A 10,418-nucleotide genomic window follows, 5' to 3' on the forward strand; every position below is an offset into this window, starting at 1 on the left:
CTTTCTAATGACTAAACAATATCAAAGAAACGTAATGTTGACGATACATTCACTTTATCGTAGATCTTGAAACCAGTTGTGGAGAAAAAGAGAAGAGACCGCATCAACCAGAGTTTGGGGGAGCTCAAGTCCTTGTTATCACGTTACACATCCGATGCTGTAAGTAGGCCTATAGTCCGATATATTGCTACCTGTGTATGACTCCTCAATTCGTGTATCCTTCCGTGATTCTTGTTATGACATGTGGATTTAACTTTCTATTAATTCAACAGCGGTTACAGAATCCCAAGATAGAAAAAGCAGCGATTCTAGACCTGGCCGTGGAGTACCTCCGTAGCTGGACAGACGGACAGAGAAATGGTTGGTGAAAGAATACTTTCTGCAGCTAAATTGTGGATGGATGGTTTCACGTGTAGTCAACCTTCCCCGAAACATGTAGCCATGTTTCCCTCGAATGTATAATAATTCATACCAATATATTATTTCCCGTTTCAATAGATTGTACCCGAAATTTCCGGAAGAATGCTCAACGCGTCCCCGACATGCGCGGCCCGGATGCGCACGCACACTCCAGCGCCCCCGCTGTCCCCATAGAGACAGCGGGCATTCATCATTGCATCACACATCTGGACGGTTACATGCAAAAGATATCCCCGTCACAGAGCACGGGCCTCATCAGGGAACTCAAACACTACATGGACAACCATCCCAAGAACACGGACGCTGAACCCCGTCACTCGTCCTGCAGCACCGACCTCGCTCTCAGAGCGGACGGGACAGCCACTGAGGAAAGGACAAATGGGTCGAGTCCGGATAAAGACGCCCACAACTTCAAAGAGAGGCCGTCCAGCCTAATATATTCGTTTAACAACTCTGTAGGCCTGCATCATGACTACCTCTCCCCACCCCCATCACCTTACTTCGGTTGTCCTTCCTCCACGTACACCACCCCGCCCCCCTTCCCCCCCATCACCTGCCACTTCTCATTCTCTCCCAGGGCAACACCTCTCTCCCCAAACACCTCTTTCCCCACCCCCTCGTGGCCCACAACACCTTCTGTTAGTCTCTCTCCCACCACCCACTCTATTTCTAGTCCCATCTTCACCTTTCCTTCCCCGACAGCCCCCCGAAGAACTTCCGCTGCTCTCACACCCAGGGGAAGCCCACCAACGAACAGCACCTCCGCCGTTTGGAGACCCTGGTTTTGACGAACCTGAGCGGTCGGCGGCGGGAGATGAACGGGCTGCAGTGCCACCTAGTGGGCTTCAGCCACAAGGACTTTTAAAGAAAATACATTTGTACCAAATGATGAGTCGCCATCATGTGGTATGCGAGGGTACTTTATTCCAGGCCGGTTGATTCTGTATTATATTCATGTAAATAGCTCAACGTTCAAATCTGTAAATATAATATATTTGTTTTGGTAATAAAACAATCTGCATATGATAAATTAAATTCTGCTTTGTGTCTTGTCTGATCTGTTCGAATAAGGATCTGCATTGGGTAAATGTTAGCTAATTGTAATGCGAAGTAATCACGGCATATTGATACAGAATCACCAAATTAACAAATGATTTAAAATGTAGACCTGCTGATGATATGTTGATATTACAATTTAGGCCTGGACTATTATGTAACCAAACTTCAGGCATCAATATTTACAATGGGCAATGGGGCATACCCATATTTACAATGGGGCATAAACACATGGTAGTACCGCATCATGTGTTTAATACAACCTATGAAATGTTATGGGCTGCTCGATAAGATCCTTCGCAGCATGCAGAAAACGAACCCCAAAGCCACGTGTTTGATTTTGGTGAAATGGGAGTTGTATAACCCTCCGTGGCAATGCGATTTTAATCCCCACATCAATGAAAGATATCTTCTTACAACAGTGAAAATTTCAACCCCTTTGAGAGAGTAAGCATCCCCTGCCAAAGACAACATGAATGGAATGACTTAACCCCCAATGGGCTGCTACTCGAGTAGAAGTTAAAGCGCGGTTCCGGATGTGGCCAGCAGAGGGTAGCCTCCACACAGCATATCCGAGAGGACACATCCCTAGCTGACCTCTCATAAAAAGCAGATAGCCAGTCAGTTATCTTAAATAGAGAACTTATCCTTGGTATTCCATGAACGATTAATCCATGTTGATGGAATCGTAGGAATACTCTCATCTTTAGGCTCTCTCTCTTCTCCATGTCTGGGATAAATTTTCAACCCACTCTTTATCTGTACTCAAATCTCTATTACAAGCCTTGAATATTTTCTGCAGGGCGGCACAGGGGGATTTGGCTTGAGAAAACAGAATTTATCACATGATAGAACATGTCTTCGGATAATGGTTAGTTTTTTCCTTCTCTTCCTCGCACCCAGATGCAGGGGAGAGTCTCTCTCTGTGCCAGTGCCATTAGTTAAGAGGCGGCCATTGTTCATTGTCAGAGAAATGAAAGGGCAGGCATATCACCGAGTTTTAGATTCTCTACACTGTCTCTCTGGAGGGGTTTGATCGTTTTCCAGGGGGGCCCTTATGAAACGAGAAAGGTGCACGCGAGCTGTCTAGGTCGTTTAGCCGCGGCAGGAGACATAATTAAAAGGGAAAGGGCTCACCCCTAGGAGTGACCTGACAATAGTGCTAAAGCCCCTAGCATTTACTCTGGGCACGCTGATTACAGCTGATCCAGTTACCGTCTTTAATCATCATCCTGGGTGCCGTGGACGAACCCTCGTGCATTCCTGATTTTACAACAAACAAGAAACAGGGGAAGGGAGGAAACCTTAGGGAAAGGTAGTTTGGAGATGCCAAGTGCTTTCTGGAAGGATGAGTTGATTCCTGACAGTGTCCCACTTTGGTCATGGGTTAAAGAGTCGCCACTGCAAGCCTGCCCGGTCGATGGGCCCTTTGCATGTTGGTTAGGAGACAGACTCTTGGATGGCAAAGGTCCAATACTTCCCAGGTTTTCAGGGTCGGGGTGTGAACGAACTGTCATGTCAATTTGTGATTCATTCAGAAATGAATACAGGAGTCTTAGTTGACTGAGTCAGTGACTCAGATAATGTAAACGGCGGCGCAATAGATTTGCATATATGATTCTACATTCCTCGTTAAGTAAGCGTTAAAAGAAACAGGTTTTAATTATAAACGCATTGACAATTTTTTGATTTTCCTTGTTCCATTCTGCACTAAACCTTTTGGGTTTTCACCGTCCCGGACAAAGAGTCTTTTGGTTTTCTTGGCGGAACCACTTCCAAGAGACACAACCCAGACATTTTGGACTGCCAGGATTGTTTCTGATTCCTGATGAAGGACAACGGCCCCAGGCTCCATCACAACTCAACAGTGTATTAAAACCCCCGGTCGATTGGAGAGGTCACGGCCTGAACGCAAACCAAACAATCATATACTGGCCACAGAACATGCCTACATTCATATTATTTGATTGGAATTTGATCAGCATTGTTTTGTGATTCTGCGTGTGTGAAGTCTATTTAAATGGATTATCCAGAGGATTCTAAAATATACTGACATATAGTCTCTAAATATAGACACTTTCGTTCTCTATAGACAACACTGCCCTCTCTCGCTCTCTCTCTCTCCCTCTCTCTCTCTCTGTCTCTCTCTCTGTCTCTCTCTCTCTCTCTCTCTCTCTATATATATATATATATATATATATATATATATATATATTTCTGTGTCTCTCTATCTCACTGTCTGTCTGTCTCTATTCATCTGCCTCTATTTTTCTCTCTCTCTCAAACCCACATGTCAATCTTAAAGAATGTAGATCTGTCACTACACACAACTAAATATACATTTTTTCTTCTTTCTCTCGTTCAGTTTATTTCCACCGCTCTCTCAATTTCTTGCGTTCTCAATCTCCACTCACTCCATCTCTCTCTCACAGTTGCTCTCCTCCCTTTCTCTCTCTCTCTCCCTCGCTCTCCCCCTCTCACTCCCTCCCTCCCTCCCTCCCTCCCTCCCTCCCTCCCCCTATCAGACTCTCTGCAAGGTTCTTTGAAGTAAAAGCAGTAGAAGGCTCCAAGACTGTTGAAAATTACCCCGAAGACGGAGACATTTTTGACATAAAGTCCCGAGACCCGACTCCCCCCTTCCCGAGCCCTGCATGGTGTGTTTAATCTGGAGCCCAGGCAGACGGTAGCACTGACAGACTGATGGGGCCCGTGGACACGCTTCCAGGGCTGCGGCCCCACAGAGCAGGCATAGCCCGGGGGCCAGGAGCCAAGGGCCCGCTGCAGATAACTCAACGCCAGGCACCCTGAGCCGGGCCCCGGCTCCCACCTCACACACTGCACCCGGGGGTCCGGACTATGCGTCCCGGCGTCCCTCATCCGTGAGAGGGGTTCCGCTTCCGACTCCAGCGGTCAGCTTCCCTCCCACAAGACTGCTGTCCTTCCTCTCACAACAGGACAACTTGTATCTTCAGTTGATCTATTTTATCTTCTCATCAGTTCCCCCCTCCCCCCAAAAGTTTGAGCAATTACTTAATTTTCATATACGTGCGTCGCTTTGCTTTTCATCTTTGATAGAATTCACCTTTTTTTTTTAAGGAGGGCAACAAAGCCAAAGACAGGAAAATAAGAGGTCATTATATTCTGCTCTTTAGCTGGCTGGAGTATCTGAGCATCCCGAGAACTCCTGGAAGCTTCATTGTCAAGGAAACAAGTTTAAAGTGGCAGGAAGTAACTGGAGCCAGGGGAAGAAAATCAAATCAGACATCGTGGCTTGTTTTTCAGGGTGGAACAATTACATTTGACATACGGTGCTTTCTACTCATGCCCCGGCGCTCTCCGCTTTCAAAGGCCGCTATCGCACAGGTCCGTCGCATTCGGCTTTTCTTCCTTTCCATTTTACAAAGTAATTTGCCGGAGATGATGAACAATGGCTTCCTTTTTTCAGGAGTCTTACTTCCTGTTTCGCAGGCTCCCTCTCCCCGGTTCCTCGACGCAATGAGGCGCGAGCGGGGGGGGCGTCTTATCAGTGATTCTGCGTCTACCATCCAAATTGTAATCCTTCCTGCACTTCAAAGACACGCATGAGGGAAAAAAAGAAAAAAAAAAAAAAAAACCTCACTGCCTTGTAAACCGTGTCATTTACGAGTGTTGCAGCCTGTGGCTACCTACAATGGGGTTCGGGGAAAATCAAGTCTCGCCGCCTGACTGCCCTTTGTTTTCCTTTGGCGTTCGTTGGCCTGTGAAGCTGTCTACATCTCGTCTGGGAACATACATGGTTCCACGCCACCCCTGCTGACCCTGTCTACCCCCCACGACCCCCACGACCCCCCCCCCCCCCCCACGACCCCCCCCCCCCCCACACCCCCCCCCCCCAAGCCTGGGTGGGCGGTGACCAAGCTAGCCACCGGAGAGGTGAGAGAGGTAACCCGAGGGGGTTAACCAGGGGTTACCCCCGTAGGGTCACCTCTCTCACCCTGGAGGAACCCGGGTAGTCCCCGGGATGTTTTTCAATGGGCCACACTTTGTGACCATTCGGGGCCCCTTCCTAGAAAATCAGGGAGAACTTAACAGGTCATGGGGTCAAGCCCCTGGTCAGAAACCTATGTTAAAAATAGCCGGCCGTTCGTGCGGGTCATCTATAAATACGAAGGGTCCGGTCGAAGGCTGCGCGTTGGGCCTGTGACCTCAGCGGCGGGTTTGGTGGGGGAGGGGGGGGGGGGGGGGGGTTTGACATTTGCTCCGCTGTCGCAGACATGGCAGGAATAAGAGGTTGTTTGTCCACGACAAAAGGAAAGTCTCTTTACCTATATGTAACCTCATACTGCTGAGAAAATGACAGCAGGGGGAAGAGGGCCCTTGCGGCCATAAAGGCTTCTGGGGCCGCGAGGGGCCCCCTTCACCCCTGACTGACAGAGCTCTATCCACGTCTCTGCCGTCTAAGAAGCCCGCTACTTCCACGGGTTCTGTCAGGGGAATAACAGAGCTACATTTGGGCACAATTTGGAGAACATAAAGCATATAGTTTAGCCCCCCCCCCCCCCCCCCCCCACCCCTGCTCCACAGTATCCTCTCAGGCTTAACAAATATGCATGTCTGTATAAACATTTCCCAATCCGAAAGGTGAACACACCTTAATGTTATCCAATTGCAACTTACAGGAACAGCAGCGTATTAAAGTGAGGTCTTGCACATATTGCGAAATTTTCTCATTACCTAAGTAGGAAAACATTTGAGTTTTATGGTAGACTCATGCACTCACACACCTGCAGCGTTGCTGCCGTCGTAGATGGGCACACTGTAACGTGCACTTTGATATTACAATCACAGACAGAAAACTGGGATTTCCCAATGTAGTACAAGTGGCTCCATGCAGGAACAAGCTCTGCACTATCAGGGGAATAAACCTACGCCCTGAGTGGGCCACATACCGGCCCCCTTTATTTTATTGCAGGCTGAAATTCTGACATTTATAGTTTTCCATTTCCTATTTTCCTCCGAATAATGGCCAATCAAATAAAGGCTTCTGTAACAATAATGACTTTACTAACAAAATTGTTATTGTTGGTTTGAATCAGTACTTAATTTACAGTACTTCCCGTGTTGTTGGGTATTTGTATTGATCAGCAGGTTAAATATACACAAAGTAAATTGCACTTTACAAATGTCCGAATCCACTCTCATCATTCACATTCTGTTGAGGGAAACATTTGCTGTGGTTCACTGAAAAAATTTAGTCAATGACATAAAACACAATTTCGTTATGCATGTAAAGAGTCGCTGGAAGTGGGCGAGATACATTTCTGTTCCTGCCTAATTTCAGTAGCACAAAAAGGCTGTAGTTAATCTTAAAGTTTCTCTTGAACCAGTGCACTTAGGAGACCCCAGAGAGAGAGAGATAGACAGACAGAGAGAGATAGAGAGGAAAGGGGGAGAGAGAGAGAGGAGAGGGGAGAGAGGGAGGGAGGAGAGCGGATGAGGAGTAGGAGGAGGGAGAGAGGGAGGGAGAGAGAGAGAGAGAGAGAGAGAGAGAGAGAGAGAGAGAGAGAGAGAGAGAGAGAGAGAGAGAGAGAGAGAGAGAGAGAGAGAGAGAGAGAGAGAGAGAGAGAGAGAGAGAGAGAGAGAGAGAGACGTGCAAGGCTATGAACTGGCTCACCTTCATCTCTCCCTCATTGTCTATCCTGATACGATATCCATCTAGTTAAGATCAGGGATCACAGTCTGTGGGATTGTGCTGGCAGAGACACACTCGAGGAGAGAAAGAGAGAGAGAGAGAGAGAGAGGGAGAGAGAGAGGGAGAGAGAGAGGGAGAGGGCAGTGTTGAGAACTTAGTATAGGTCACATCAGGTCATATCTTTCAGTGGTCATTCCAGTAGAGGTCCCCTAATATACGTAGATATGGAGTGTGTCTTTATTCACGCATAAAGATTGGTCTGAATAATATAGAGGTAACAAGACTTTGGGACTTTGTTTGCATCTTTAACTTTTTCCTATATTTGAATACATATCATTGTAGTGTAATTTGAACAATTACAAAAACACAAATCTATGTCTTGCTGAGTTTAACCCCCAATGCCCAACTCCTTTTTCAACTCCTGGCGCTGCACACAAGACCCTATTATGCTGTGCGCAGGAGAGAACAAACCGTCTTCTCAAGGTGTTTGCGTGAGAGGGCACGGTGTAGCTATCTAAAAGTTCCCTCTTTCTTTTAATCTGGCCGCCGTGTTTGTGTCTCTCCACAGATATGTCCTCCTGATTACGACTAGACGGATCTCGTGTCTCCCCGGCTCATCCTCGCCGCTTTCCACTGTGGTCCAATGAGGGGGGGGAGGGTAGGGAGGGAGGGGGAGGCAGAGGGGGGAGGAGGAGGAAGGGGGGAGGGAGGAGGGGGAGGGAGGAGAAGGGGGGCAGAGGAGAAGGGAGAGGGAGGAGTAGGAGGAGGGGGAGGAAGGAGAAGGGGGAGGGAAAGGGAGGAGGAGGAGGAGGAGGGAGGGAGTAGGGGGAGGGAAGGGAGGGAGGAGGAGGGGGGAGGAAGAGGAGGAGGAAAGGGAGGGAGGAGGAGGAGGAGGAGGGGAAAGAGGTGGAGGAGGTGGAGGGGGAGGAAGAAGAGGAGGGGAAGGAGGAGGGGGGGGAAGGATGAGGAGGAGGGGCAGGGAGGGAGGACGTCGGGGAAGAGGGGAAGAAGAAGGAGAAGGAGGAGGGGGAGGGAGGAGAAGGGGGGAAGGAAGAGGAGGAGGGGAGGAAGGAGGAGGAGGAGAGAGGAGGAGGAGGGAAAGGATGAGGAGGAGGGGGGGGGGAGGGAGGAGGAGGAGGGAAAAGGGGGAGGGAGGAGGGGGAAGTAGGAGGGGGAGGGAGGAGGAGGAGAAGGAGGAGGAAGAGGACCACCAAGCACTGATCCCCCACGAGCAGAACTAAAAACACACAAGGAGTAAAGAGATATAGCCTGATCCCACTGTGCTCCGAGAAGAGATGAGAGCACCACTACTAACACAGGCTAGGGGCCCCGGGTGGTGGTCTTGTCGGGAAGATCTAGATCACGCTTTGATAGCGCCTGGTGATAAGTTACATGAAAGTGCCCCTGTCATCAGCCTCTTTTTAAGTTTTTTTGGGTCCTCTCTCTCTTCCTCCATGTTTTGTGTCCGTAAAACCTGCATTAGGTGGGGCTGGGAGGGACTTCTTGTACATAGCGTATGCCGTTCAGTGAGATAAGAAACATTAGCCACCACGCACGGGGGAGGAGTGTGGCAGCAGACAGGGGTGGACGGACGCTCCTGCTGTTGATGTGTTTGGAGGGCCGAAAGTCATTGGCTTTTAATGAGCCTTAATAAGGGGCGGGATGGTTTAAGAGTTTAACTCCCAGGCCACAGTCTAACCTAAGGCACCCCTTTGCAAAATACCTGCTTCTGAATGACATGTACCAAATTATACCAACCACTTTTACAGGCACACTCTATATAAACACACAGACGGTCACTTTGTATAAAGCCGCGTGCCGAATAACTAAATAAGTAAATAGGTTTATTCAGATTGGTCGTGTTGGATCATTCTGATTGGTGGGCTGCCTCATCATCCTACTGGCAGGGCACATGTTCCCTGGACCCTCGGGCTATGCACCAGTAATGGCTTCCCATCGATCTGAGATTCTGTCAGCTCATGATTGATTCCTCGAGCACCAGGGTTCTCGTCGTCCATGGTGTAGGTGGTTTACATAGAGTGATCACACTCTCTGATAACGGTGCCATTTGCAAATTCCAAAGTTTCAAATCTCCCTTCGAGTTCCCCTTTCCACCCAGCACCAAGTAGGCAATTCATAACCCTAGTTAGACGCCTGCATCTGCACTGGTTGGTGGGGAGACTGAAAAATATCTAGTTGCACAAATAAACAACAGAGCAGGAGTATTTATCCCTGGAAATGTCAATGCTAGATATGTTATTGGCCCCTCAGTTCGGTCTTCTGAATGAAGGGGATTCTTTGTGTGTGAATAAAGAGGAGTGACCCTGCTCGGTTCAGGTGTGCGAGCCGTGGCGGATTGAGCAACACAATATGTCCTCCCCTCCACGCTGTCACCGCTCACAGGCACAGACGATTGGCTGGCGGCTGCCCACCGTGTCAGCAGAGTGAGGGGGAGACCACACAACCACACAACGGTAGATGCACGCAATCCTCTCCCTAATACCCCAGTTTGACGAGCAGACTTTCCACGAACCGTGAAATGTGGTTGGGGTGGGGTTGTCCATACGAGCAGCGCGTCTTGTCATACATGCGTGTTCTTATCATATGTGTGTGACTGTAAACACCAATCAGAGTGCAGCATGCAGTGTTCGCTCGCTAGCATGCAAGCCTGGTGGTCGACACAGCCAGCGCCAGAGCACAACACCGGGCGTGTCGGGTTACAGCCGTTTAAACATGTAAATATGGCCGTTCCCCTGATTACCTGCCAGCCGGCTATAGGTCAGCCCCAGAGGATCGAAGGTGGTCCCGGGGTGGGAGAGAGACAAAAATAAACATTAGCCCGCAAAATTGTAAAACATCCTCCAATGACAACATAAACCCTCAACGATCTTCCTCCAGGGCTCGGGATTGTGTCGGCCGACGGGATTGGTCAGCACAGGTGAGGCACGTTGGAGAAATGGCATGCCTTTCTGCTCCCCAGAAAACGGTCTTTGTTTGCTCCTGACAGCGGGAATGTGTGGCTAAGCAGCCATGTGGCACTTTGAGCACTCAAAAGAGAGTCCCTGTATTTTCCAAATGTGTGTGCACGCACAGTCACACACAAACACACATTCTCTCACACACACACACACACACACACACACACACACAACCAGCTTTGATCTGCTCTCACACACACGATGTAAAACTAGCTGAGAGTTGGATGGTGGGGGGGAGGGTGTGTGTGTGTGTATGTGTGTGTGTGTGTGTGTGTGTGTGTGTGTGTGTGTGT

Source organism: Gadus chalcogrammus, chromosome 10 (assembly GCF_026213295.1).
Source record: "Gadus chalcogrammus isolate NIFS_2021 chromosome 10, NIFS_Gcha_1.0, whole genome shotgun sequence".
Lineage (NCBI taxonomy): Eukaryota > Metazoa > Chordata > Actinopteri > Gadiformes > Gadidae > Gadus > Gadus chalcogrammus.